The 27,359-nt window shown below is 45.3% G+C and overlaps 1 protein-coding gene across 2 annotated transcripts in view; it reads right to left on the minus strand.

The window, feature by feature from the left end:
* FOXN3 (forkhead box N3) overlaps nucleotides 1-27,359 on the minus strand; it is a 405,238-nt gene that overhangs the window by 298,398 nt on the left and 79,481 nt on the right. The window contains exons 1-2 of one of the 2 annotated variants that reach the window (XM_040477973.1): nucleotides 7,064-7,074; nucleotides 1,706-1,711 (exon numbers count right to left, since the gene is read on the minus strand). The exons of the other annotated variant lie outside the window; for it this stretch is intronic. The gene's annotated coding sequence lies outside the window, so the exon portion shown is untranslated. Of the gene's footprint in view, nucleotides 1-1,705; nucleotides 1,712-7,063; nucleotides 7,075-27,359 lie in introns of those variants that run through there. 2 annotated transcript variants of the gene reach the window in all.

Here is a 27,359-nt window from a genome sequence, read left to right on the forward strand (position 1 = left end):
TTCGAGCCCCGCGTCGGGCTCTGGGCGGATGGCTCGGAGCCTGAAGCCTGTTTCCGATTCTGTGTCTCCCTCTCTCTCTGCCCCTCGCCCGTTCATGCTCTGTCTCTCTCTGTCCCAAAAATAAATAAATGTTGAAAAAAAAAAATTTAAAAAAAAAAAAAAAAAAAAAAGAATGCAAACACCGTCCAAGGAAATGTGCAGTTCGATCAGGCAGAACGCACAAACTGACTTTCACGTGCTACCTAAGTCTTTTCCCCTCATTGCACGGGACTCCGCACGGCCGAGTTTCCAGCCTCCGTGGAAGTAAGGGATTTTGTGTCCTTTGGCTTTGCTTCTGCCACCATGAATTTAACCTGTAGGCTGAGTCTCACTCAGAGCAGGGGTCACCTTCCCACTCATCCGGGGGACTCCGATGTGTGTCTGAAAGTTGTAGCACAATGGCACAACACCATGATCTTTTGCATCAAATCCACGCACGGACCAAAGAAGCCTGAGAATCACTCAGCTGATAACCCAATTCTTAAAAAAAAAAAAAAAAAAAAAATTATATTTATTTATTTTTGAGAGGGCGGGGAGGAGCGGAGAGAGAAGGAGAATCCGAAGCAGGCTCCAGGCCCTGAGCTGTCAGTACAGAGCCCGACGTGGGGCTCGAACTGATGAACCATGAGATCATGGCCTGAGCCAAAGTCGGTCGCTTAACTGACTGAGCCGCCCAGGTGCCTCTGATAACCCAATACTTAATGCCAGGGGGCAAAAGGCCCAAGGTCAAGGTGTATCCAGTGTGACTGGCACGGGCAGCACGACTGCCATTCAAAAGGAGAGGCCAGGTGCCTTGCAACACTCTGTTCCGAGGGCCCTTTGAGAGGGAATCCAAAGACGAGGCTTGCCTTAGAGGCCAGAATTCACATTGACCTGAGAGATCAGGGACAAGCTGGTGGATGTGCTCCCATCAGGCATGATCAGGGCTGCAGAGTGGCACAGGACAGAAGTGGTCCCTGTGCCCCCCTAATATCCACGGCTCTGACACAGACACTGCCCCTCTGGGGAGAACCCCCAAGCCACTTAACCACTCTGCAGAAAGCAAGACTTCCCAACCACGAGGCAGCCTGGCACGGGGCTTCAAGAATGCCAACCAGATAGTAAGGGTCAGCTTCTTCCTCGACCAGCCATTCTGCCATTCGTCGTGCGGGTGGTGGGGAGTGGTGGGGGCCAGCTCCTGGAGAAACTGACCAGGAAGGCCTCACTTTTATGACGCTCCCATGGATGCTCAACGTTTGGGAAGGAAATCCTTCTGGGAACGGAAACGTCTCCTTTTCATTCTGAAGCTACCTTTGTGACATTTGCTTTCAAGGTCTCCAGTTGGGGACAGAGTAGCTAGATGTCCCCAACCGTGTACGAACTTGCTCTGTCTCTACTTGGAAGATAATCAATGAACTCAACAGATGTGCCCTCTACAGGGTTATGTCCACTCCGGGACTGGACACAATACCTAGCTAGCCACTGGGGAAGCTACAAAATACACTGTTTTCCTTTTCTAAGCTGAGGAGGCAATGAATTACATACATGTGGTTTATCCTAATCCTCCCTACTTAAGAAAAATGAAGTTTTTAATACCATAGGTCACTAGTAACGTACATAATCAGAATATAAACCACTTTTATACTGGAACATTTCGGGGTCTGTTTTAATGGGGATCAAATAAGACCATCGACTTACCTAAAAAGATGTTTGCTTATTTCCCAGCCCGAGTCAGTAAACAATCTGATGGGGGCAGGGAGGGTGGGAGGCGGTGAGGCAGCAGGCACCGCGGAGGCAGGGACCCAGGATTCTTCCACCGTGTAGCTCTGTTGTTTCCCACCTTTGTATGGCAGCTCACTACCACCTCGTCCTGTCTCAGTCAGAAGCAGGAGGAAGGAAAACACGGAGGGCTTGATCCTTTGTTTTAAAGGCAAAACCCACGGGCGCCTGGGTGGCACAGTGAGTTAAGCGTCCCAACTCTTGATCTCGGCTCGGGTCATGAGCTTACCACTTGTGAGTTCGAGCCCCACATCAGGCTGTGCACTGACAGCACAGAACTCGCTTGGGATTCTGTCTCTCACTCACTCTCTGCCCCTCCCCTGCTCGTGCTCGCATGCGTGTACTCTCTCAAGATAAACAAGCATTTAAGAATAACATAAAATAAAATAAGATAGAATAGAATAGAATAGAATAGAATAAAAAATAAAATAAAACAAAATAAAATAAAATAAAATAAAATAAAATAAAATAAAATAAAATAAAATAAAATAAAATAATAAAATAAAATATAAGATAAAATAAAGGCAAAACCCAGATGTCGTACTGGTAGCTACTGGTTTATCTGATCATCAGCCAGAACTTAGGCACTTGGCCATGGCCGACAGACAGTGTTCAGCTAAGGCTCCGGGGTTCTCCTACTGAAAGGCAATGGCTACTAGTAGATAAGTAGCAGTGTTTTAAAAATGCTAAATGCATTTGTGGATACAAAGATTTATAGTAAAAGTTGACGAACACGCGTGGGAATGATAAGCACCAAATGGAGATAGGGATTATGTGGGTCACGAGGGAGAGGGGAGGCCTGAGATTGGAGCATACGGTATGCAGGGACCCTGCAACTGTACCACCAACGTTTTATTTTTTAAATATTTGAAGCAAATGGGGCAGAATGTTCAGATCAGCCAAAGCTGCATAATGGACACATGGGTGCTTTTGATGTTTATATGTTAGAAATAAATCTAAATCAAAAGCTGCAAAACTATTAAATTTCGCATGATCTCTACAGCCCAACGGCAACTCAATTCACAATTAAATTATATTTCGCCAACTCTAAAATGCACATTTTTCTACATTTGAACTCTCTGAAATGAATGCATCGAATTCTACCGGGCAGCATTTTGTCTTAGGGGTACTTAAAATAATGTTTTCTTTTACAGTAAATGTTAGATGTGAAGATATGGAAGGCATAAATCACACTTCGTGGTGCATTTTAGTACGTTCGACGGTGGGGGTGGGGGAGGTTGCCACAAGAGGGCATCTCAAAGCTTACGAAGCTCTCAGAGCCCCGTACCTGGGTTCTCTCTGTCTGGCGGTTTTCTGACTTCCAAGCCAACATTCCTCCCAGTGCGAGTGCCTCTGATTGAGGTCATGCAAAACACACACATATGCAGACTAATCTTCTCTGCAACTGAGGAAAATGGAGCAGATAAAAGCCCTCCTTTATTAGTTCTAAAGTACTTGAGAGTCTTTTACCTGGGAAGTGACAAAAACATAAACGGCACCTGCAAATGAAATCCAACTCCAAATAGGAAGAAAACAGCGTCAGATAATTACTGAATCAAAAGTTTGGACAGGCTGAGCAGACACAGCTGCCTGAGATCAACGAAGGGTGCTCGATCCACCCAAATCTAGGTCCACGCGCCTGGCCGGCAGAGGTGATGGGAAAGAACACCATGGTCCATCCTCCTTTGATGTCTGTTACATGCTATTGTGGGGCTGCCTCATAGGAAATTAGCTAAGAATACATCGGCAATATTGTTCCCTCAATATTAGCAAGATGCAAATGAAACAAAATGGGGGAAAAAAACAATCCATACAGCTGGTTTATCAGAATGCAGAAAAATAAATCACCATTTCTATTTAAAAAAAAAAAAAACATTTATGAAAGTTTTCTTCGTTTCTCACATTCAGTTAGTATACAGTTGGCATTTTCAAAATTCAAACCTGATGTGGATTTGGAATTCAATGAAGCACATTGGAAGACATCTGAGCGAAAAAATACAAGTTCTAGCCATATGCTACTCGTGCATGAATTTGAATATTTGAAAGGTAATCTAGAAATGCGAATGTTTCCAATTCTCCTTACCAACAACAGTAATTCATAGCAACCACACGTTTTATAGATTGAGCCACTTCACCATCTGAGAGACAACAGTAGGACAGACGGAGTCAGGGGCTGGGCTTCTGCCCCAGCCTGGCTAGTTATGAGTGTGCGATTTTCACAAGGTCACCACCGCTCTGAAGGTCGGCTTGGTCACTGCTCGGGGTGCCTCACTGGGCACGTTAACACATTAAGGAGTTTGGAAAGTTTTCAAGTTTGGTTACCTAATGGATGAAAAACCAGATGACCACTCATAATGGCTGCTTCCCAAAGACAAACCCGACACCATGAAACAAGCTCTAATATCAAGCCCACTGGATTTTCTCCTTACTCCGTGCTATTTATCTACATGGTCAGAAAGGAAATGACCCAGGGATTCAACCAGTAGCAGGGACTCTTCTCCTGGGTCTGGCAGGAGAAGCCCTTGACTTGCGCCCTTGACCAGGACAACGGGAGCTCCTAGCCCCAGTTGGGAAGGTTCCCTGACAGTGCCCAGCTAGCCTTGTCCTCTTGTCCCTGGGCCAAGCCTCTAACTGGGTCACTCAGCCAACGAGTATACCAGCCAAGTGGTCATGTGGATTGCTAATCCACTCACGTGCACTTGGGAGACACAAACCCACAGAAGACCCAATCTACGGCGTTATGCTCCCTCACTTTCCAAGCCACATGTCAAGAATCCATCCCATGTGTTCGTAGGATGGCTACAATGCCGTGGAGTGGTCCAAGCACTCAGCACTGTGATTCATATGTACCTGGAGATGGGAGGTAGACGGCAAGACTTGTGACAGAAATAAGCCATCTTTTACCAACTTGTTGAGAAGTCGGGAGAACAAAAACGATAGCATCCTTCTGGATCTGTCCTGGCAATAATTCACAACGGCCTCATCCTTCAATCTGCTCCTAAAGTTTATGAAGACGGGTGCTCTTCCACGGGGCATTAGAGAGAGAGTCAAAGAGCCACAGTTTGGTGTGAGGACAGTGTTGGAGTGTCCATGACCACTTGGTCTAGCTGCCCGTGTCTCCACGCTGCTCCCCACTTCCCACCCCAATTCGAAGCCCCAGGTCTGGGGGAAATCTCTGCAGAGTGGCTTTGTATTGTTTGGGAGAGATGCTCTTCTTGGTATAAACTTTTTGTAAGGCGATGTAATCGTGGCTGGTAGGACAGATAGTTACCACTTCCCCAGTCCCAGTGAGCCCAACTAGAGATCTGGCACCCTGAGCCCTTGGATCCAATCCACACTTAACCCAGGAGCTTCCAAACAATACACGAACTTCTCGCGAAGCACTTTCTTCCTCGACAGGCCTTCACGTATCCTGGAAAGCAAAGATGATCTCCGCCCCGGACAGTGACATAGAACCAAAGCCAGAAGAGTGAAGGTCCGGAAAACACGCACGATCTGGGACTTAGCTCCCTCTGCAGTTTCTTCCAGGCTGGGCTGTGATGGTCTGATTTTCTCTCTGCAGTCTAAACTTCATCAGAGAGCCAGTGTGACCAAGGGTGCTTCGGTGGTTGCTATGAATGTGGTTTTGTTTGCTTGCTTGTTTTAATCTGGAGGTTGCCTAAGATTATTTAGCTAATAAAACAGTGTCCCTGAACCCACTTGCTTTAGGCAGCATGGACAGCGGCTGATTAAGTCGTCAGTCAAGGGAGCCCAGAAGGCCATCTAACAGCACAATGGCAAAGATCTGAAAACACCTAACCCCAGCAAGCACGGGGCTGATCTGGAATTCCAAGGTGGTAAGGTAAGACGCAGGGCCACTGGAGCGATCGGGTTCCCCCACCAATGGAAAATGGCAGTGACAAATGAAGCCTGCTTTCTACTACTGCCCTAAGCAGGCCAGAAAACACTTGAGAAACCTGAGAATCTGACCACATCCAGAAACCAATGTTCAATACTAACCCCCCAGTTGAGCAAGCGCTTGGGTGAAAAGGTCTCTCTATTTGGTTGTGAGCCATACATCAGCTTGCCTTAACTTTATTGTAAGGAGAAATCCAAAACCTATTCTGAAAGAGATCAACCCTAACTTTATTTAGGTCGCACCACTGACATACACAAATAATGGGAAGTGTGTGACTAATTCCGAAACAGCCAAGAAAGGTCAATGTCTAGTTTGTTTGTTAACCCACGCTAATCCGTGAGGAACATTAATGGGCATTTGCCATTATCTGCCCATCAATGCTGCAGTCATTAAATGAACAGAAGTAGAGAGGATTTCACACTCATTAAAATTAAAAAAAAAAAAAAGTATGCTAGTACCTAGTGACTTGGGCCCGGAAATCACACATTTACGAACAGCTCTCAAAAGCATTTATATAATGAAGCTTCAGTAACCTGGCTGTGAAGTAGAAATGATTATAACCCCATTTTATCAATAAGCAGCCTGATATCCAGGCACGTGAAGCGATTTGCCCGAAGTTCCTCAGAAGTTAATAATAGCCGAGCCAAAATTAGATTGCTGAGACGTGAGACTCGGTCCCCAGGCCCCGGGAGCCGGGTGGTGTCTCTCAGGAGGGCAGGCCCAGGAATGTTGCCAGATCCTAGCACGGACCGGCCAGCTCCATGCAAAACCAACGCTGCTCTGGAGAAGCGACACCTCCACGTACCCTCAAAGGCAACCAGCCTTCCTGCACCTGGAACCACTGGACCGAGAAGGGATCTGGCTAAACATGATGGGAATTTGGTCTGCAGATTAGCCAGCATGCCCAGGATTCTGCTCGAAGCACGCGCCCTCCCGAAGTGGGCGAGGGGTGGTAGGCTTTGGACATGTGTAGCCCCCCCGTTGAAAGGAAAGAGCATCTCTGCCGAAGGAAGGCATTCTAGAAATTCCACAACACCCAGACTACCAGCATCCTGACGCACCTCCCGCCCCCCTCAACCCCAGAGTGTGGTCCGATGAATAAGGGGGATGGGTGCTAAGAGGGGCACACGCCTGGACAAGCACCTGGAAAAGCAGGAGTGGGGCTGGAGCAGGGAATGTCAGTGTCACGCCTGACTCCTCTTTCCGCAGAGGGAGAAGCTCAGGCCGACGGGCAGTGACGCGCCCGCCCCAGGTTGCCCGGATCCTCAGTGGACATGCTTCACTCAGACTCCCTGGCTGCTGATGCCCAAAGCCACAGACAACTCTAGACTCTAGACAACTCTAGACTCGAATGTGTCCACGGATCACTCGCAGGCCCCATCAGAAGCAGGGGCTGACTCAGTAGGTCTGGGGTGGAACCCGAGACTCTACATTTCCCACCAACGCTCAGGGGACACCCACGCTGCCGGCCTGTGGACCACATGTTGAGTAGCAGGACCCAGAACAGCACACATTCTGTGGCCTTATGACTTCAGGCCTCTCCCCAGCTCCAAATGATAGGCTCCGCACATGGCAAAAAAAAAAATCAAGTGATCACTATCTATTGGGCTTTTTAAGGTATATGTCATATCACGTCCCTTGACGTGATATGACATCCTCGACATTCCTACTAGCCTTTATGTCATCTGACATCCACTCCCACTGCCAACAATGACTCTGAGCTTCTCTGCTACTTCTCTCTCCCTTCCCTCACTCTGTTCCACCCACCCAGGCCTCCCTGGCTATTCATGGACCAGGCCAGGCCCCCTTCAGGACCTCACAGTTGCTGCACCTTCCACCTGAGGAACTTGTCCCCTACGGATATACTTGCCATTATCCTTCAGCCCCTTGGGAGGGAAGCCTGTCCTGGCCAACTGGTTTAAAACTTTATTTAATGTTTATTTACTTTTGAGAAAGAGAGAGAGAGAGACAGCGCAAGCAGGGGAGGGACAGAGAGAGGGAGACACAGAATCCGAAGCAGGCTCCAGGCTCCGAGCTGTCAGCACAGAGCCCGATGTGGGGCTCGAACCCACAGACGGTGAGATCACGGCCTGAGCTGAAGTCGGACGCTTCACTGACTGAGCCCCCCAGGCGCCCCCTGGCCATCTGGTTTAAAGTCACAGCCCCCGACCCCGCTTCATCCTTCTCTAGAGCACTCACTACTCTGCAGAGTATATGTATCATTTATTTTGTTCATTGTCCTTTATCCCCTAGCATGTCAGCCCCAAGAAGGCGAGGTTTTGTCTGTTTTACTCATTGCCATATCTATTCCAGTGTATGGCACATAATAGGCCCTTAAATATTTGTGGAATGAAGACAAAATTTAAATTTTAATACAAATGTTAAAGCACCAGCCACCATCCTTACGGACCTCAGGGATCACCTGCTTACATCTAATATGGTAGTTTCCAATCTGAAAAAACTACTTCAATATTTCAGAAAGATCCATTGTTAGACTGTAGGAGATATTTTTATCTTGTCAAGCAAGTACGGGCTTTGTGGAGGAAGGCGGCCCCCACGCCCTCCAGCTCTCATTCACCATTCAGCCCGGATTCCTCCTCCTTCCCCCTCATGGGACCCACTCAGACAAGAGGCAGATCAAAATTGACAAGCAGACCTCCCCATGAGAGGGGCTTCCCACGCAAACAGGGAGGATTTGAGAGGCGCTAGAAAGCAGGATCGGGGTTCCGCCTGGTGTGCGAGAGAGCCCGGAGGCTCGGAAAGTTAAGCGACCGGTGCAGGGTCTCACTGCCATTTGGTGGTAGGGCTGGGACCAGAACCCAGGACGCCTAACTCTCAATCCTGTGCCCTCTGCTCCTCTTTAGAAACGGAATCTGGGATCTGGTCTGAGAACGGCTTCAGTTCCAAGACCCAGGACAGGGATCCCGGGGAAGTCTTGTGACATCCACAGAACCAGTGTTAGTCAGATCTTGCCAGGGGCCAGGCCTGCATGTCCCCTGAAGGCTATCATCACGCAGGGAGGGCCGTGTGTCCAGGGTAAGCCCAGGACCCACGCTGCCCGGCACCTCACCAGCACGCACCTCCAATCATGGAGGAGCCCCGTGTGGGGGCGTAGGCAGCTCCCCCTAAACATCCAGAGGATCCACGGTCATCATCATGGTCACATTCAGAATGACAAGACATTTTTGGAGCTTGGAGGCTGTGACTTTGAAGTCGTAGATTGAAATAGTGACCAAGTTCAATACCTCCTGCTTTTTCCCAAAGCCTGTCCCACTCCCGTTCTATTCCGAATGCACATACCGGGCCAGAGCAGGCCTGGGTATTCCTTGACTCACATTCAGATCATCTCAGAGGCTGGGGGTTCTCGGAAGACCTGCTCCGTTTCTAATTCACATTATAACTCACATTATCTCACAGTCCTGTTTGCCCTGAGGCCTAGAGGTTACCCCCTAAAGGCGTTGGACCTAAACTAGCCCAGGTTTAAGGAGGTTTTGCAGTCCTAACGGTGCAGACTCTCTAGAGACAGTAAGGATAGTCCACTGCTTTCTCAGAATGGCAAACCCCTGTTCTCTGCCATCTGCCTCCAGCGGAGAGCTGGCTCTTATGCCTGCATCCCTCCAGAGCAGGGCAGGAAACCATATTGAGGGTGGGTAGTATGATCAGCTGCTCAGAACTCTAGCAGAGGAAAGACTTCCTCTACCCTCTTAGGTTCTGTACCTGGGGCCTGTACATTAACCTGACAAGAGACAGACTAACAGGGAGAAAAGCACACAAATTTTCTGTGACAGTAATATTTTTATGTGGCACAGGGGGCTTCACAGAAAGAAGTGACAGCCCCAAGTGTTTGGATCCAGGCGTTCAGATACCATTTTAACACAGAGGGATACGTTGCGGAGACGTGACAAAGCAAAAGAGTAAGGGATTTGTGGGCAGTGACTAGGAGATATGTGGGGGAACTAATGTGGGAGAGAAGTGAGGTTTCTCTGTACAGGCTCATCTGAGCGTCGGCTCCCCATCTCCAGTGATAACTATGTTCTCCTCTTCCTGGTACAGGGAGGCCACCTTTCTCACCGGAAATGTATGCCCTTCTTTTAGGTAGAGACAGGGAGGGCAGAGAGCCCTTCCTGTCTCAGCTGTTTCTCAAGTGCCTTCAGCTCAAAATAACCAATATGCCAAAGTGGTAGGGTTGGGGACAGCATGTTCTGATCCCCTTCAGGGCTGTGAAGCAAGGGCTGTTGGGTGTCTTGGGGACAGACTTGCACATGTCAGAAGTAGTAGGAGTGAAATATCAGAAAGAAACTAAGCAGTTACAGTAGGGTTCCCTGAACCCTACTTCCCAGATGCAGCTTCTACGCAGTCTAATGCTACCATTTTGAGTTTGCGGGGTTTTTTAATTTTACATATATACATATATATATTTGAGAGAGACAGCATGTGTGCCTGTGCACATGTGTGCAAGCAGGAGAGGGCCAGAGGGGGCGGGAGAGAATCCCAAGCAGGCTCCATGCTCGGTGTGGAACCTGATGGGGGCTTGATCTCATAACCTGTGAGATCACGACCTGAGCCCAAATCAAGAGTTGGCTGCTTGACTGAACCACCCAGGAGCCCCTGTTTATTTATTTCAAACCATATCCACTGTTCCCCAACTATAACTATCTCCTACTCTGTCTTTCCCCCTTCTCTCTCATTCCCTCTCATACACACACACACACACACACACACACACACACACACACACACACCATCCCCTCCACTTAGGGAAGAGTTGGTAGCATTTCCAGATGAACCAGGAGGGAGGGGACATCGCTTTATCTTTGTTCCCTCCAGCTATTGTGGAAGGGTCACTGGAGAACCAGGTGATGATGCTGACAATGGAAGACACGATAATAACCAGCCAAGCCAGAACGGAGAAGATGCTAGAAAAAGAGAAAACCCATGAGTGAGGGAAGAAGAGGGTGAAGCATGGAGAGAAGCTGTCCTAACAGCCGGGTAACCAAGCACTCCACTCCCACCCCACGGGGCTAGAGCCTCGGGGACAATGGAGCCGGACATTCTGCACCTCGCTGTGCTTTTCTGCTGCAGGTCTCAAAGGGAGCTGGCTATTGTAAATGGATTTGCCCTTGGCCTCTGCATCAATCAGGCTTGAGTCCTTAACATCTGCCAGTGGAAGCTTATGGCTGTCCTCACCTCCTCCCTGGGGAGAACCTCTGTGTAAATCACATGCCCGGACAACGGCAATGTTACCTCAATTAAGTGCAATTAAACAGCCAAACAACGTTCCTTACCGCACAATCTTGGAGCTGGCCCCTCAAACCTTGGGCATGGATATCATCTGCTGTGACCAGACTTTACTGATAGGGAAACTGAGGCCCAAAGGGGTTGGTCAAGGTCACGTAAGCTGCTGGGAACAGAGCTTGCGCTGGTTGTCGGGACAGCCCTCTTTCCACTACTCACACTGCCTAGAACAACTACATTTAATTTTAGTTCATCACACATTCAGCTTGCGCTTTCGAGGAATTTTATAGTCCTCACTCCATCTGTGCATTTTGCCATTCTTGTAGCTTTCCCTTTATTCGGTGCTTCCCGTGGATCTATCTGTTGCGCTCTCCGTAAAAGAAGAGAGAGGTCCACGAGTTAAATTGATCGTCATCTGGCTGTCGTTTCGACAGTGTAGAGAGGCCAAAACATTCACAGCTGAGCGTACTCCATGTTACTCTGAAAAGCCAGTTCCAGATCGACGATCCACTTGGGGTAAGGGCAGAAAAAGATTTCTTCCAAGCTTTACCGCCACTAAGAATAAGGCCACCAATGTCAACTTACGGCACACGCTGTCACTTACAGAGGTACTGGGTTTTCCTTTTCAGAAAGGCTTCAAGTACAGGGAAGCCTATTTAGGTTGAAACCAACCAGTCGGAACGTGGTGACATGTGTATAACTGTTCAAACAACACACGTAATGAAAAGTTAAAGGTTCGGTTCTGAGGCTGCCCAGTCATGAACGCCCAGGGTGTCAAAGTGGAACAGGAACCATCCCTGCGGCCCTTGGTGCCTGAGGAGCACTTAAGGGGCCATAACTGTGACAGCGTGGCTGCCCCTGGGACCCGGGAGCAGATATGGGCATCTCTGTCACGTCATCGGTCAGAAGCCACCCCTCCCTGGAAATGGCTGCAGGGTTCTCAAAATGCCACTGGGCGTGAACGAATAAAAGAGCATCCCAATTGTCCAAATTAAGCACCCAACAGGTACAGATTAATAGTTGATTTCATCCACAAGTTGTGCGTCTCGGGGAAGGAGAGTACACAGCATTATTGTTTGTGGAACACCTAACACAGAAGGGCATTTTATTTGTGTGCAGATACTGTGCGTACAGAGATGGCTATCTGTGCAGATAAATGCTTCAGGGGCTTTGAGCTTTAGGATGATGGAATCTGGCTACAGTTTCTTCTCTCTCTACTCTCTGTGTTGCTTTAATCTTTTATACCCTTACAGAGGCCAGATGGAAATGGATGCTTCCGCTCTCCTAAGGTGTAGAAGTAAATAAGCAAATGAAATCTCAAGGATGAACACATGTTTAGTATTCTACATGCAGTAACTTGTCTTCCTGCTGTGACATACGTCCTGGCTCCTATGACGACAAGGCCACTGAGGACTCAGGAACGTAGAACGGTATTTCGTGACCTCTTACCGTACGCAAAGCTCTGTGCTAGGCACCAAGGATCAGGCTTCCGGTAGCTTTGTGAGGCAGACAACCTGCAGAAAAGACACTCTGTCCGGCCCTCCTAGTCTCGGCCCCGAACTGTTTGCCTCGGCCCGTCCACAGACCCTGATCAGCTGTCTGTCCTCCACACTCTCTCTGGCACTGACTTTATCATTTCACCTCCCGACTGCGCTGGCTCTCGAGGATGAGGCACACTGGGCCACCACCAAGGCCTTCCTGAAACAGGACAGGAGTTCCAGACCCCACGCTTCCTGTTCACGTGAGGACCAGGTCCTCCCCCGAGCAGGCACCCAACCAAATAGGTTAGGGTTCTCCACTCCCGGGGCAGGGCACAACTCTAACAAGGTGAAAGATTAAAGAGATGCATGTCATTTTCACGCCTTTGCAGAGCGTGTGATCTCAGCAGGAGGGCAGACGCAACCATGTAAGTTGGCATGTTATCAAAGGAGTGATACAGAGGAGCCCAGAAGAGTAAAAAAAATAATAAAAAATAAAAGAAAATGGAGGCCAGGCAGGGAAAGTGCATCAGGGATATGACCTTACACAAGTAGATGTCAGAGAAAAGAAAAGCATTCGTCCATTCATTCATTCATTCATTCAATAAACATGGTTTTACATTTACCATGTGTATTAAGGTGTAGGCTCCTTTCAGCGACCTCCAGGTAATATGTCAATTGCAACTGTGCACACGGCCGTCTACACCACGCAGACAACTGCAGAAGGAGATGAAGAACCATTGTAGGAGCCTCTACTTTCTCTGGACACGGTCTCCTTCTCCTTTCAACTAGCCTCCCAAATCCCAAGATCAACAGGGTTAAGTCTGGGTGTTACACACATGAGCCAAAGATGACCCATGTTGGCTCCTGGGTTGTTTATTTCTTCACTGCACTCAGACCTGTTAGCCCAAAAGCCTGCTGGCGCCTAACTCAAATTCTTACGCATCCCATTATTTTTTTAATAGCCCACACAAGCAGATTTTTAGCTATTTACAGCCTGCCGGTTTTGCATACCTTACAAAACCACACCAAGCATCTGCTGGCCAATGACAAGATACAACCTTGTGGTTATAAACCCCAAAGCCACTACTGCCCTTTGGAGCTTCCTGACACAGACCAGCCCTGACACACTGGTGGACATCACCTAGCCACACGTGAGACCCTCTCCAGTTATCCTCTCCCCTGGAGTGACCCTCCCCTGCTCCCCTTCTGAAGAGGTAGGTACCCTCAACCCTCCCGCTACACTCTGTGGACAGACTCCTGTTCTCGGGGGCACCACCCCCTGCAGCCCCATGTCCACCTGCCTGAGTATTGCCCAACAAAGGTTGCATATACTACTGCTACTCGTAGGCATATCGTCTTCCTTGATCAGTCCTGAGACCCCTCAAAGGCGCTACACCAGGGTGCCATATTTATAACCATGTCACCTTGTTCCCTGGCCTAGACTGATTGGAGGAGGGGCACACATCTGGCCCAAGCCTGGCCAATCAGATTATCTTTCTCAGGAAGAGAGACTTGGGATTCAGAAAATGGAAAATGGCAGGTCAGATTCCCAGGTCTCCTTATAATATATTTTCCCCCATCCTGAGAAAACTAAGTTTGTTTGAAGGGGTCTCTGTGACTTGGTGTTTTTTTTTTTTTTTTAATTTTTTTTAATGTTTATTTATTTTGGGGAGAGAGAGAGAGAGAGGGAGGGAAGTGAAGGAGGAACAGAGAGACAGAGGGAGACACAGAATCTGAAGCAGGTTCCAGGCTCTGAGCTGTCAGCACAGAGCCCGATGAGGGGCCCGAACTCACAAATCGTGAGATCAGGACCTGAGCCGAAGTCGGACACTTAACCGACTGAGCCACCCAGGCGCTCCATGGGTCTCTGTGACTTGTAACAAAAACTTGTTAGACAACTGAAGAATATGGGGCACCTGGGTGGCTCAGTCGGTTAAGTGCCCGACTTCGGCTCAGGTCATGATCTCATGGTTCGGGGGTTCGAGCCCCATGTTGGGCTCTGTGCCGACAGCTCAGGGCCAGGAGCCTGCTTTGGATTCTGTGTCTCCCTCTCTCTCTGCCCCTCCCCCGCTCATGCTCGCTCTCTCTCTCTCTCTCTCTCTCTCTCTCTCTCAAAAATAAATAAACATTAAAGAAAAAAAGTTTAAAAATGGTGGTCAGCTTTGGAATGGAGGACAAGGATGGCTCACAGAGCCTTAAAAAACAAAAACAAAAATAGAAATAGAAAGGCCCAGCATAGAGACAGATGACTTTCAATCACTGGCAATCAGGGAAGAGCTCATACAAGAAACAGGAATTGGAATGAATTCTTCACAAGCAGCCACTCATAGAGATGTGAACAAGCATGGTGGGGCTGCTCAAAGGGACGGTGGGCCAGCTGGAGGAACTGGTGAGGCTGGAGGAAGTAACTGAGGCCAGACAGCTCGGCTGAGCTCAGCTGGGAAGGCCTGTGGATGCTCAGGCGGCCAGCCCCAGGATGCCGGGATACCTGAAGGAAAACCATGTTCTTCTTTCTCCAGAAGTTCTGAGGTGTCTGGGCCAATGCTGGGGTACAGCCCTAACTGTGCGGCTCAGGTGACACACTTGCATTCCTTCTGCCTCCCTTACCCTCAGGAAAGCTAGAAAACTATGGAGAACGGGGTGTGAGATTTGCAAGGGCAGCTGGCTTCCAGAAGTACAGACGTATCGCTGTCTGTGAGTGAGGAGACAGCCGTCCTAGGCAGCAGGGATCTGCTGAAGCCGTCTGAATGAGGCAGGAACGTGGAGGTTTATTTCATTAGGAAGTTCTGGCTGTAGGTGTTGAAGATCGTATGGAGGGGGAGAGCCTGGCACCGGCAAGTCAGATATGAAGGGCTATGAAGTCTGTCCTGAGAAAACGAGACCAATGGAACGGACACGAGAGCACATAATCTCTCAAGGTACAGCAGGAGTCAAGACTGGAACTGCCCAGGGTAGGAGGGAGGCAGCAATGCCTTCACGGAAGGGGGTGAAGCCGAGGGAGACGGAAGAACCTAGAACCAGCGACAGAACTGTCACAGTCCAGGAAAGAGGAGGGTTTTGCTTTTTGTAATAACGGAGTAGTTACTAACAGACCAATCCTCTAGAAAATAACAACTACCGACCTTAGATTTAAAACCCAGGCAAATGAGCAAACAAACAAACAAAAATACCACCTGAATGCAGTAGAAAGCAAAAACTATAGGGGAGTCTACCCTTGAAAGAAGGGGAAGGCGATGGGTACACTTGGCGTTTTTTAAGACTTGTCACTAGTCAGGGCCACATGGGGCTCTTAAAACATGGATACAAACCCCACGTATTATCGGCTTGAAGAACCAGAAGGCAGAGTCCAGTACAAACACAGCAGATATAAAGTGAGGGGTGAAACCCCATGAAGGAGAGAGTCTGAGAAAGGGAAGCCCCAAGTCTCAGGTAAAAACTCTACCTTGATCTGCAGCTACCCATGTGGGGGGAAGATTACAAGCAGCCAAGCTAAGGCTAAACGAAATGTGGAGAGATTAGGCTACAGTCCACCACAAAAAAAAGACAAGGGTTGGAATCAGAGTCAACTCAAGATAACTGCCTAATGACACAAGACAAGACAACTCAACATCTTTCAAGAATAACAGAACCCAGAGTCTCTACAATCTATCATTCATAACCTCCAGGTTATACTCCAAAATGTCTAGACATGTCAAGAAACAAAATATAGCCCGTACTCAAGAGAAAAGTCAAAAGCAATCAAAAAGACTGACCCCAAGATGACCCAGATGTTAGAATTAACCGATGAGGATTTTAAAAGCCTATTAAAACCATGCACGTGATACCTCAGCACAAAAATCAATACGCATGAAAAGCAAAATACACTCATAATGAACAGGAGCCAAATGAAACTTTAAAATTGGAAATTTAAGAATCTCCTGAATGGGCTTGAGAACAGAAGAGAATCTATGAACTCAAAGACAAAACAGACTTATTCCATCTATAAAACAGAGAGAAAGAAAGACTGGAAAAAATGAGAACCTTGGGGACCTATGAGACTATCCATGGTTAGCAATTAAAGTCTAAGAAGAAGAGAGAACAAGGAGATAAAGAATGAGACACAAAAATTATCTGAAGATACAATTTCCTAAATTTGGTTCAAGATATAAATTTTTAGCTGTTGAGGGGAGGAAGATGGGTGAAATAGGTGAGAGATATTAAAGAGCACACTTACCACAATGAGCACTGAGTACAGAATTATTGAATCACTACATTGTACACCTGAAACTAATATAACATTGTATGTTCACTACACTGGAATTAAAATAAAACACATAACTTTAAAAAAGGCATACACTCTCATGTCTAAGAAGACCCAGGGGTGGCCGCCTGGGTGGCTCGGTTGGTTGAGCGTCCGACTTTGGCTCAGGTCATGATCTCACAGTTCAAGGGTACGAGCCCCATGCTGGGTTCTGTGCTCACAGCTCAGAGCCTCGAACCTGCTTCAGACTCTGCGTCTCCCTCTCTCTCTGCCCCTCCCCCACTCACACTCTGTCTCTTTCTCTCTCTCTCCCTCTCTCTCTCTCACAAATGAATAAACATTTTAAAAACATAAAAAATAAATAAAAAGATGATTCAGGGGCACTTGGTGACTCAGTCCGTTGAGCATACGACTTCAGCTCAGGTCACGATCTCACAGTTTGTGGGTTCGAGTCCCACATCAGGCTCTCTGCTGACAGCTCAGAGCCTGGAGCCTGCTTTGGATTCTGTGTCTCCCTCGCTCTCTCTGCCCTTCCCCCACTCATGCTCTCTCTCTCTCTCTCTCTCTCTCTCTCTCTCAAAAATAAATAAATATTAAAAAAAATAAAAAGACCCATAAACACCAAACAAGGTACATACAAAGAAAGCCATGGGTACATTCATAGTCAGACTTTGGTGGGGGAAAGGGATTAAGAAAAAAAACAACAACAACCAGAAACAAAACATGGTGGATGTACTCAGAAGGAGTGGAAAACCCATTAGAGACAGAAGACCAAAGATAAAGACGACAGGAGATTTTTCACCAGAAACAATGCAAGTCACAAGACAGTGGAGCCACATCTTTAAAGTACTGAAAGAAAAAAAAACTGTCAAATTACAATTTTAGATCTAATGAAAATGGTTTTTAAAAACAAAGTAAAATAAGTACTTTTTCAGACATACAAAAACTAAAAGTATTCAAGGCCAGTAGATCAGCACTATAAAAAGTGTTAATGGAAGTCATTTAGGCAGAGGGAAAGTGAGTCAAGATGGCACTCTGGATATACACAAAAGAATGAAAAGCACCAGAAATGATAACTATGTAGATTAATATAAAAGACCTGTTCCTTATATTTGAATCTCTTTAAAAGGCAATTGATTTTTAAAACAAAAATACTCGGGGCGCCTGGGTGGCTCAGTCGGTTGAGTGTCCGACTTCAGCTCAGGTCACGATCTCACGGTCCGTGAGTTCGAGCCCCGCGTCGGGCTCTGGGCTGATGGCTCAGAGCCTGGAGCCTGCTTTCGATTCCGTGTCTCCCTCTCTCTCTGCCCCTCCCCCGTTCATGCTCTGTCTCTCTCTGTCTCAAAAATAAATAAAAAAAATTTAAAAAAATTTAAAAAAAAATATAAAATAAAATAAAACAAAAATACTCACAATGAATTGTGGGGTTTATAACATAGAAGTAATAAAGCGTATAGGACACGTATAGCACAAAGGCCAGAAGTAAAGAAATAGCAATGTACTCTTTTAAGATTCTTGTACTATACATTAATAGTAGGATATAACTTCAAGGTTGACCATGACAATGATGTATACTACAAATGCTAAAGTAACTACTACAATAATACAAAGAGTGGGTGCCTGGTTGGCTCAGTCTGTACAGCACGTGACTCTTTTTGTTTTTTAAACATTTATTTATTATTAAGAGACAGAGCACAAGCATGGGAGGGGCAGAGAGAGAGGGAGACACAGAATCCGAAGCAGGCTCCAGGCTCCAAGCTGTCAGCACAGAGCCCGACGTGGGGCTCGAACTCACAGACCATGAGACCATGACCTGAGCCGAAGTCGGACGCTCAACCGACTGAGCCACCCAAGCGCCCCCAGCATGCGATTCTTGATCCTTGGTTGTGAGTTCGAGCCCAAGACTGGATGCAGAGATTGCATAAAAATAAAACCTTAAATAAAATAAAAAATAAAATAAAATAATACAGAGATATAGGTATTAAGTAGACAAAAAAAGATTAAAGAGAATCGAAAAAGAACGATCAATCCAAAGGGAGGCAGAAAAGAACAAAAGAGTAATGAGAGTAATAAAGGGCTGATTGGACAAACATAAAACAAATAACTGGGGTGCCTGGGTGGCTCAGTCAGTTGGGTATCCAACTTCGGCTCAGGTCATGATCTCACGGTTCATGGGTTCGAGCCCCACGTCGGGCTCTGTGCTGACATCTCAGAGCTGGAGCCTGCTTCGGATTCTGTGTCTCCCTCTCTCGCTCTCTGTTCCTCCCCTGCTTGCACTCTGTCTCTCTCTCTCTCAAAAATAAATAAAGATTTTTTAAAAAAATGTTTTCTCTAAATAAATAAATAAGCGGTTGATTTAAACTCAACTAGACCAGTAATTATATGTAAATAGCTTAAATATTCCACTCAAAAGACAGAGTGTCAAATGAGAAAAAACATAAGATCAAACTGCATGTTGCTCACAAGAAACCCACTTGAAATATAAAGTCACAAATATAAACAAATATACTATACTAACGTTAATCTAAAGACAGTAGAATGGTTCTATGAATTGCAGACAAAGCAGATTTCAAATCATAGAATGTCACCAAGGTAAAGGAAATAATTTCATAATGATAGAAGGGTCAGGAAGACATAACCACCCTAAATATTTAGAGCCTGGGTGGCTCAGTCAGTTACGCTACCAACTCTTAATTCCACGCTCCGCGTGGAACCTCTTTAGGATTCCCTCTCTCCCTCTCTCTCTCTGCCTCTCCCGCCACTCGTGAGTGCGCTTTCTCTCCCTCTCAAAAGCAATCAATCAATCAATCAATCAAACATGAAGAAAAGTGATAGAACTGCAAGGAAAAGTAGACAAATCCACAATCATAGATCTCGGCAACCTTCTCTTAAAAACTGATAGGTCAACAGAAAATCAGTTAAAGATAGGAGACTTGAACAACAGTATCAACAAAATCGATGTAATGTCAAGAACAGTACACCCAACAACAGAATACTATCCATTCAAGGGCACACAAAACATTTACCAAGATGGTTCACATTCTGGGCCATAAAACATATCAAAAAATGTAAAAGGATTCAAGTTATACAAATGTGTCCTCTGACCATAATGGAATTAAATTAGAAATCAATAACAGAATGCTATTTGAGAAATTCCCAAATAATTGAAAAATAAAAATAAATATCTCTAAATAATCCATGAGTCAAAGAAGAAATCAAAAGGAAAATGAGAAAGTGTTTTGAACTGAATGAAAATGAAAACAACATATTACAATTTGTAAAGCAGAGTAAGAGGAAAATTTAAAACACCAAATTAACATCAAACAAAACTTGTATTGATTTGTACAAATTAAAATTTGTATTAAACAAAAAGAAAGGTCCCAAATCAACAATTTCAGTGTCTTCTACCTTAAGAAACTGGAAAAAAAAGAGCACATGAAACCCAAAGCAAACAGAAGAAAAGACATAATAGAGAAAAAAAATCAAGTGAATAGAAAACGAACAAAAAATAGGGAAAATTCAATGAAACCAAAAGCTAGCTCTTTCATAAGTTCAGTTAGAACTGATAAATCTCGAGGCACTTGGGTAGCGCAGTGGGTTAAGCATCCGACTGATTTCAGCTCAGGTCATGATCTCACGGTGAGTTTGAGCCCCACACCGGGCTCTCTGCTGTCAGTACAAAGCCTGCTTCAGATTCTCTGTCCCCCCACTGTCTCTGCCCCTCCCCAGATCATGTACGTGCGCGCTCTCTCTCTCTCTCTCTCTCTCTCCCTTTCTCCCTCTCAGAAATAAATAAACATTAAGAACTGATAAATCTCTAATCTGTATTAGAGGAAAAAAGGAAGAAAAAACACAAACCAGGAATATCAGGAATAAGAAACATCAGGAATAAGAAAAGTGATGTTACTACAGCCTGTAGATATTAAAAGTATAATAAGTGGACATTACGGACAATTTCATGCCAATACATCCAATAATTTAGTTGACAAATTTCCTGAAAGACACAAATTAACAAAGATCCATGGTAAGGAAACAAATAATCTGAATAAACCCACAGCTATTAGTAAAATTGAACTTGAGGCTAAAATCTCCCTTCAAAGACTCCAAGCCCAGATAGTTAAAGTGGTGAATTCTACCAGAATTTTAAAATGAAAATAATACACAAACACTTAGGAAATTGAAGAAGAGAGAATGCTTCCCAATTTATTCTATGAGACCAGAATCACTCCAGTACCAAGACCAGACAAAGATATACAATGAAGGAAAACTAAACACCAATATCTTTCAGGAATATACATGCAAAAATTCTTAACAAAAAAAAAGTTTGGGGTGCCTGGGTGACTCACTCAGTTGAACGTCTGACTCTTGATTTTAGCTCAGGTCATCGTCTCTCAGTTTGTGAGATCGAGCCCCCTGTGCGGCTCTGGGCTGACAGCACAGAGCCTGCTTGAGATTCTCTCTCTCTCTCTCTCTCTCTCTCTCTCTTTCTCTTTCTCTCCCTCCCTCTCACTCTGCCGCTCAGAGAGAGCTGCTCATGTTCTCTGCAGCTCATGTTCTCGTTCTCTCTCAAAATAAATAAACTTAAAAAAAAAGTTTAACAAATCTAACAATAAATGTAAATGATAATACAAAAAAAAATTCTAGAAAAAGCGAGTTCAGCAAGATAGCATGATACAACATCATTTTTGATAGACAAATAGATCGATGGAACAAAACAGAGAGTCTGGAAATAGACTCACACATATTTGGTCAATTAAGTTTACACACAGGTGAAAGTAATTTTGTAGAGAAACAAGTTCGTTCCAACAAATGGTTCTGGAACCATTTGAAATCCATATATTTAAAAACTGAACTTCAATACATACCTTGTACCACATACAAAAATTAACTCGACATGAACCACAGATCTAGATGTAAAACTAAACAGCTTTTAGAGAAAAACAAACAAGAGAATCATGCCAGGCAAATAACCTCTCAGATATAACACCAAAGGTGCAATCCATAAGAAAAAAAATAACTGATAAATTGGACTTGAAAATTTAAAAATGTCTGTCCTTCCGGGACGCCTGGGTGGCTCAGTGTTAGGTTAAGCATCCGACTTCAGCTCAGGTCATGATCTCATGGTTCATGGGTTCGAGCCCCACATCGGGCTCTGCGCTGACAGCTCAGAGCCTGGAGCCTGCTTCAGATTCTGTGACTCCCTCTCTCCCTACCCCTCCCCCGCTTGTGCTCTGTCTCTCTCTTTCTCTCTCTCTCTCTCTCTCTCTCTCTCTCTCAAAAATAAATAAACATTAAAGATACTACCACTACATACGTATTAGAGGGGCTAAAATGTATAAAGATTATACCACGTGTTAGCAAAGATGTGAAGCCACTGGAGTTCTCATTCACTGGTGAGAACACACAATGGTACGAACAATTTGGGAAACATTTTCACAGCTTCTTAAAGATTACACATTCCGATCTTAGGCATTTACCCAAGAGAAACGAAAGCATAGGACCGTACATGTATTTGTACACACATGTTCACAGCAGCTTTCTTTCCGGTAGCCGTAGACTGGAAACAACTCAAATGTCTACCAAAAGGTGAATATGAAACAAGGTGCGCTATGCCCGTTCAATGGAATACTACTCAGCAATGAAGGGGATTGAGGGGTAATACCTACTGTATGCCTGTACACATCTTACATACGTGGAAGAATCTTAAAATCATTATGCTGAATGAAAGACGCTAGATATGCTCCCTCCAAAAGAACATATCATGTGATTGCACTTACCTAAAATTCTAGACGGTGCAAAGTAATCTGTACTGACAGATGGCAGGTCAGAGGTCGTTGGCCTACTTGACGGGGGTGGGGAAGGAGGAAAGGAGACATTACAAAGGAGAAGGAAGAAATTGTTGCAGGTGGCAGGTATCTTCATTATCTTGATTGTTAGGATGGGTTCACAGGTGTATACGTACGTCAAAACGTATCCAAATGCACGCTCTGAATATGTGCAACATATTGTATATTGAGTATACCCCAATAAAGGTATTTTTCAAAAAGATTACCTTATATCTTAAGACAAGCTTCTCAAAGTTTCCCACCAAAGAATCCGTAGAGAGTAAAAGGAATGAAACCCTGGAGTCTGGGGAGACAACCCACCCAGCAGCCAGCCATAAAACCCAAATTTCTTTAAGTCTCACTCTAGACCTCAAAAATCTGTACACGTTACTTCCTAGTTCATAAAAGGCCTGTTGAATCTAAACGATGTTTAGGGGCACCTAAACATTTAGGGGACAGCTCAGACCCTGCTTCGGATTCTGTGTCTCCCTCTCTCTCTCTGCCCCTCCCCCACTTGTGCTCTGTCTCTCTCTGTGTCTCAAAAATAAATAAACGCTAAAAAAATATTTTAAAACAAACCCATAATGTTTAACATTAATTACTAGTTAAATTGTACAACACTTCCCGCCACCAATCTTCAGATTAAGTAGATACCGCAGGAAGACATACACTGTTTTCTCACATTGCTTACTATCAAGAGGAATACAAAATATTTTTACACAATTGTGCCATCTAGATGCTTTTATTGTCTTTCTGTACTGCCGCTCTCTGACCTCGGTCCTCTTCTTTTCACTTATCATTACTGAAAACCGGGGCAAAAAAAATATTTGCCAATGTCAGATACTACTTTCCTCTTTTAAGGAAGTAACACCCAAGAATTCCAAATGTTTGCCATTTAATCGATTTAAAAGAGAAAAATACATTCGACTCTTCTTTTATCCAGGAAGGGAGCTCTTTTGGTTCTGAAAAACTGAATAGTGTAGATATTCCGGAAAATATTTGCTTGTTGCTGTTTGCTTTCCACTGGATTAGACAACGCCTCAGGGTTATCATTATGAGCTTCAGGTTTTACTGTATCGTCCCGTGGCTGTCAAGAAAGGTGGAAAAGAGGGGCACCTGGCCAGCTCAGTCAGTGCAGCATGGGACTCTTGATCTCAGTGTTGTAAGCTTGAGCCCCACGCTGGGTGTAAAGATTACTTTAAAAGTCTTAAAAGAAGGAGGGAGGGAAGGAAGGAAAGAAGGAAAGGGGGAAGGAAGAGAGAAAGACGGAGAACTTGCAGCGGACTGGCCCCAAACAAATCTCCCAGATCTACAGGCTCATCTGTTTACTCCAATCTCTCGGTATCTCCAAAATTTGTTGGCAGAGTATACAATGAATGAATCTGATTATTTGAGCTTGCTTTATTTTGATAAGCAATTTGTAATATTATGATGCTTTTTAGGTAAGTGGTTCTAAATAAATACACCTGTCATTTTCTCTAGAATTAACGGACTGATTAAAAATTATATTCTGGAATGGTACAGAATTGAACTCGTCTAAGCAAGTTCAACCATGGTCAGGTTGACCTCAGCTTGCCAGAGAAGATGCTGTGAGGTATTACCAAGTACCAAAGAGTTCTCATTTCTTTATGACTTTCTCTTTCCCCTTGCCTCAGTGCTTGTGAAAACTCAATACTACCATCAGAGCATTTACAGTGTTGCAAGTAATTTGCAAGTTACTTAATGCAGGGCTTCTCAAATGCAGGACCTTGTTAAAAATGCAGGTGCAGCTCAGAGCCTGGAGCCTGCTTCAGATTCTGTGTCTCCCGGGGCGCCTGGGTGGCTCAGTCGTTAAGCGTCCGACTTCGGCTCAGGCCACGATCTCGAGGTTTGTGAGTTCGAGCCCCGCGTCAGGCTCTGTGCTGACTGCTCAGAGCCTGGAGCCTGTTTCCGATTCTGTGTCTCCCTCTCTCTCTGACCCTCCCCCCTTCATGCTCTGTCTCTCTCTGTCTCAAAAATAAATAAACGTTAAAAAAAAGAAATTAAAAAAATTAAAAAAAAAAAAGATTCTGTGTCTCCCTCTGTCTCTGCCCCTCCCTGCTCACGCTTGGTCTCTCTCTCCCTCCCTCTCTCTCTTAAAAATAAATAAACATTAAACAATTTTTTGGAGAAAAAAAAAAGGAAGAAACCTTTCAGGTGACTCTGGTGTTCAAGAACCATGGGCTTAGAGAATAAGGAACTGGCTGCAGTGGGTGAAAATCAGCGAAATTTCCAAAGGTCTGCAGTTCTGAGAGAAAGCCATGGAAACTTCAAGAAGAAGCCTAGTTATAGAGGACTATTTTAAACCAGAATGTGTTGAAGCCTTCCAAGAGACATCATCAGTTCTAATTTTTTTTTTAAAGAAAGAAAATACCCTGTTAAATATGCAAACATAAAAGCTTTTCTGTTGACAAGGTACAATATATACCTACCACCAACATAATCATCGGTTCCGTTTTCACATGTTTATAATAAACATGTCACAACCATATTTTTTTTTAAACCCTCTTCCCTTTCCAAACTCCACGATTCAAATTAGAACACATAAAGCTACATCTATTCTTAAACTTTACAAACCTAGATAACGCGTAAGAACATTAGGAAGCGATCGGGAAAAGACAACACAGCCACTGATTTACAGCGGCAAAACGCAAGTCTATCAGTTGGGCAAAAAATACGTAATTAGGGGATCTTCTTTATAACAAGGTTGGAAGGCTGATGGTACCCCACCATTTCCAGTGATAACCCAAGGAGGACGAGGTAAACCGGATGATTATTTTGAACAATTCTGGCCCCTACCTACAGAATTTTTTTTTTTTTAAATCACCGTTGCAGGCACCAGATAACATGCTGCACATGTGGGTAACAAAGACTCAAGAGCTCTATTAGATTGAATCACAGAGGAGGCTGATATGCCAGAATTCAATAAAAATGGGGGGAAACTGGAAAAAAAAACTAAATTTTTATACTCAGGCTCCCCTTAAGGTCATATAGGGAATGGAAAGTATATAAAAATTAGTATCTACAAAAAGGGCAATCCAGAACATAAACAGGCATTGATCACACCATGGTGCTTCGGGCCACATGAACTTGAAGACGCACAATTATTCTCATGTCTGTGCTTCATTTATCTGTGGCTTGGACAGCAGCCACACAACACCAGTCTTCACGGGCCACGATTTAGTCTCTTCCAGCGGCTCTAAGAAAAGCATTCACCCCAGCACAGAGCTGCTCTGAACTGCCATGCCTCTCAAAGTGTGACCCGGGGCTCAAGGCCATCAGCATCCCCTGGAAATGCCATTTGTGAGAGACGCAGCCCCTCCCTGCACCTGTTGAATCAGAATCTGTATTTTAACAGCACCCCCAGATTTGAGGGCACATGCCGTTTAATGAGCACCACTACAGCCCCCGTTTTGTCTCTTGGATCCACCTGGAGACCGCCTACCCCACCCCACATTGTGACTTCCCAACTTTCTTTCCGGTTGGTGAAGTAAAGACTCCCATTCTCGGGGTGCCTGGGTGGCTCAGTCGGTTGAGCGCCCAACTTCGGCTCAGGTCATGATCTCACGGTCCGTGGGTTCGAGCCCCGCGTCGGGCTCTGTGCTGACAGCTCAGAGCCTGGAGCCTGCCTCGGATTCTGTGTCTTCCTCTGTCTCTGCCCCTCCCCCACTCGGGCTCTCTGTGTGTCTCTCTTTCTCTCTCAAAAATAAATAAACGTTAAAAAAAAAATTTAAAGACTCCGTTCTCAGTCATTCCCTGCTAATATATTGGCTTGGGAGGGAGCTGCCTGCAGGGAATTAAATGTCCTTTAGCAACGTGCATCTTATTTTGGAGTAGAAGACCGATGGGACAGTATGACCCCTATTTTCGAAAATCAGGCTCATAAAAGTTAGGTGAATCATTGAAGGTCAAAGCTTATCGTTAGCAAAGTACTAACTAAAAACCACGTTTCTTCTTATTTATGTTACAGCATATCGTCTGCAAGTCCCTAGAAGTCCCAAACCAGAAGGAAAAGCTCCCACTTGAGTGGTTCTGATCATCTGGCCTATAATCGAGAACATAGTTCTATTTCTTTCTTTTTCTTTCTTCCTTCCTTCCTTCCTTCCTTCCTTCCTTCCTTCCTTTCTTTCTTTTTTTTTTTTTTTTTTCAACAGCAGCAAATTAGGGTCAAGGCTCAATTCCTCAAGATACCTTGGTCAACAATACCTCTCACCTATCTCCCCATCACACTGCTTGGAACTTTGTCTGAATCTGGATGTACTTATTTCCTTTCCTCTTTTTTCCTGCTATGAAGTTCAGAGAGAACATACTTAACGCTTTCTCTGTGATGGAAAAAAAACCTCAGGGCTCATTTTTCAAAAGAACACAGGAATTCTGCTTTTTAGCCCTTAAAGAGAGGAATCTATCAAACCGAAGACTTAGCCAAGTCTGGCTCCCTGAGCCTGGCTTTGAAGGTTTCTGCTCCCCACTCAGGACTGAGGCTTCCAAATCTAAGTTCCCACAGCAAACTGTCCCAGCTGCAAAGAACAGAAGAAAATCTGTCACCAGCTAGGCCAGTGGGCCTCAAACTTTGCTGTACCTGAGTCTCTGGGGGAGCTTTTGAAACTCCCTATGCCCAGGCCACACCCCAGAGCAATTAAATCAGAATCTCTAGGTGTGGAACCAGGTATCACATTTTTTTTTTGTTTTGTTTTGTTTTTGTCAAATTCCCTGGGTGGGGGGCAGGGGGAGCAGGGGAGGGCAACTCCGGAGTACATCCAAGTTTGAGAACCAGTGAGCAGGGCATCACACGGATGCCACGAGGTCTGTTCTATCCCTGGCTCTGCACATCTATTTACTCCCACATGCCGGGCGGCAGGATCTCG

Source organism: Herpailurus yagouaroundi, unplaced genomic scaffold (genome assembly GCF_014898765.1).
Source record: "Herpailurus yagouaroundi ecotype Mexico unplaced genomic scaffold, PumYag 141, whole genome shotgun sequence".
In the NCBI taxonomy this organism is placed as follows: domain Eukaryota; kingdom Metazoa; phylum Chordata; class Mammalia; order Carnivora; family Felidae; genus Herpailurus; species Herpailurus yagouaroundi.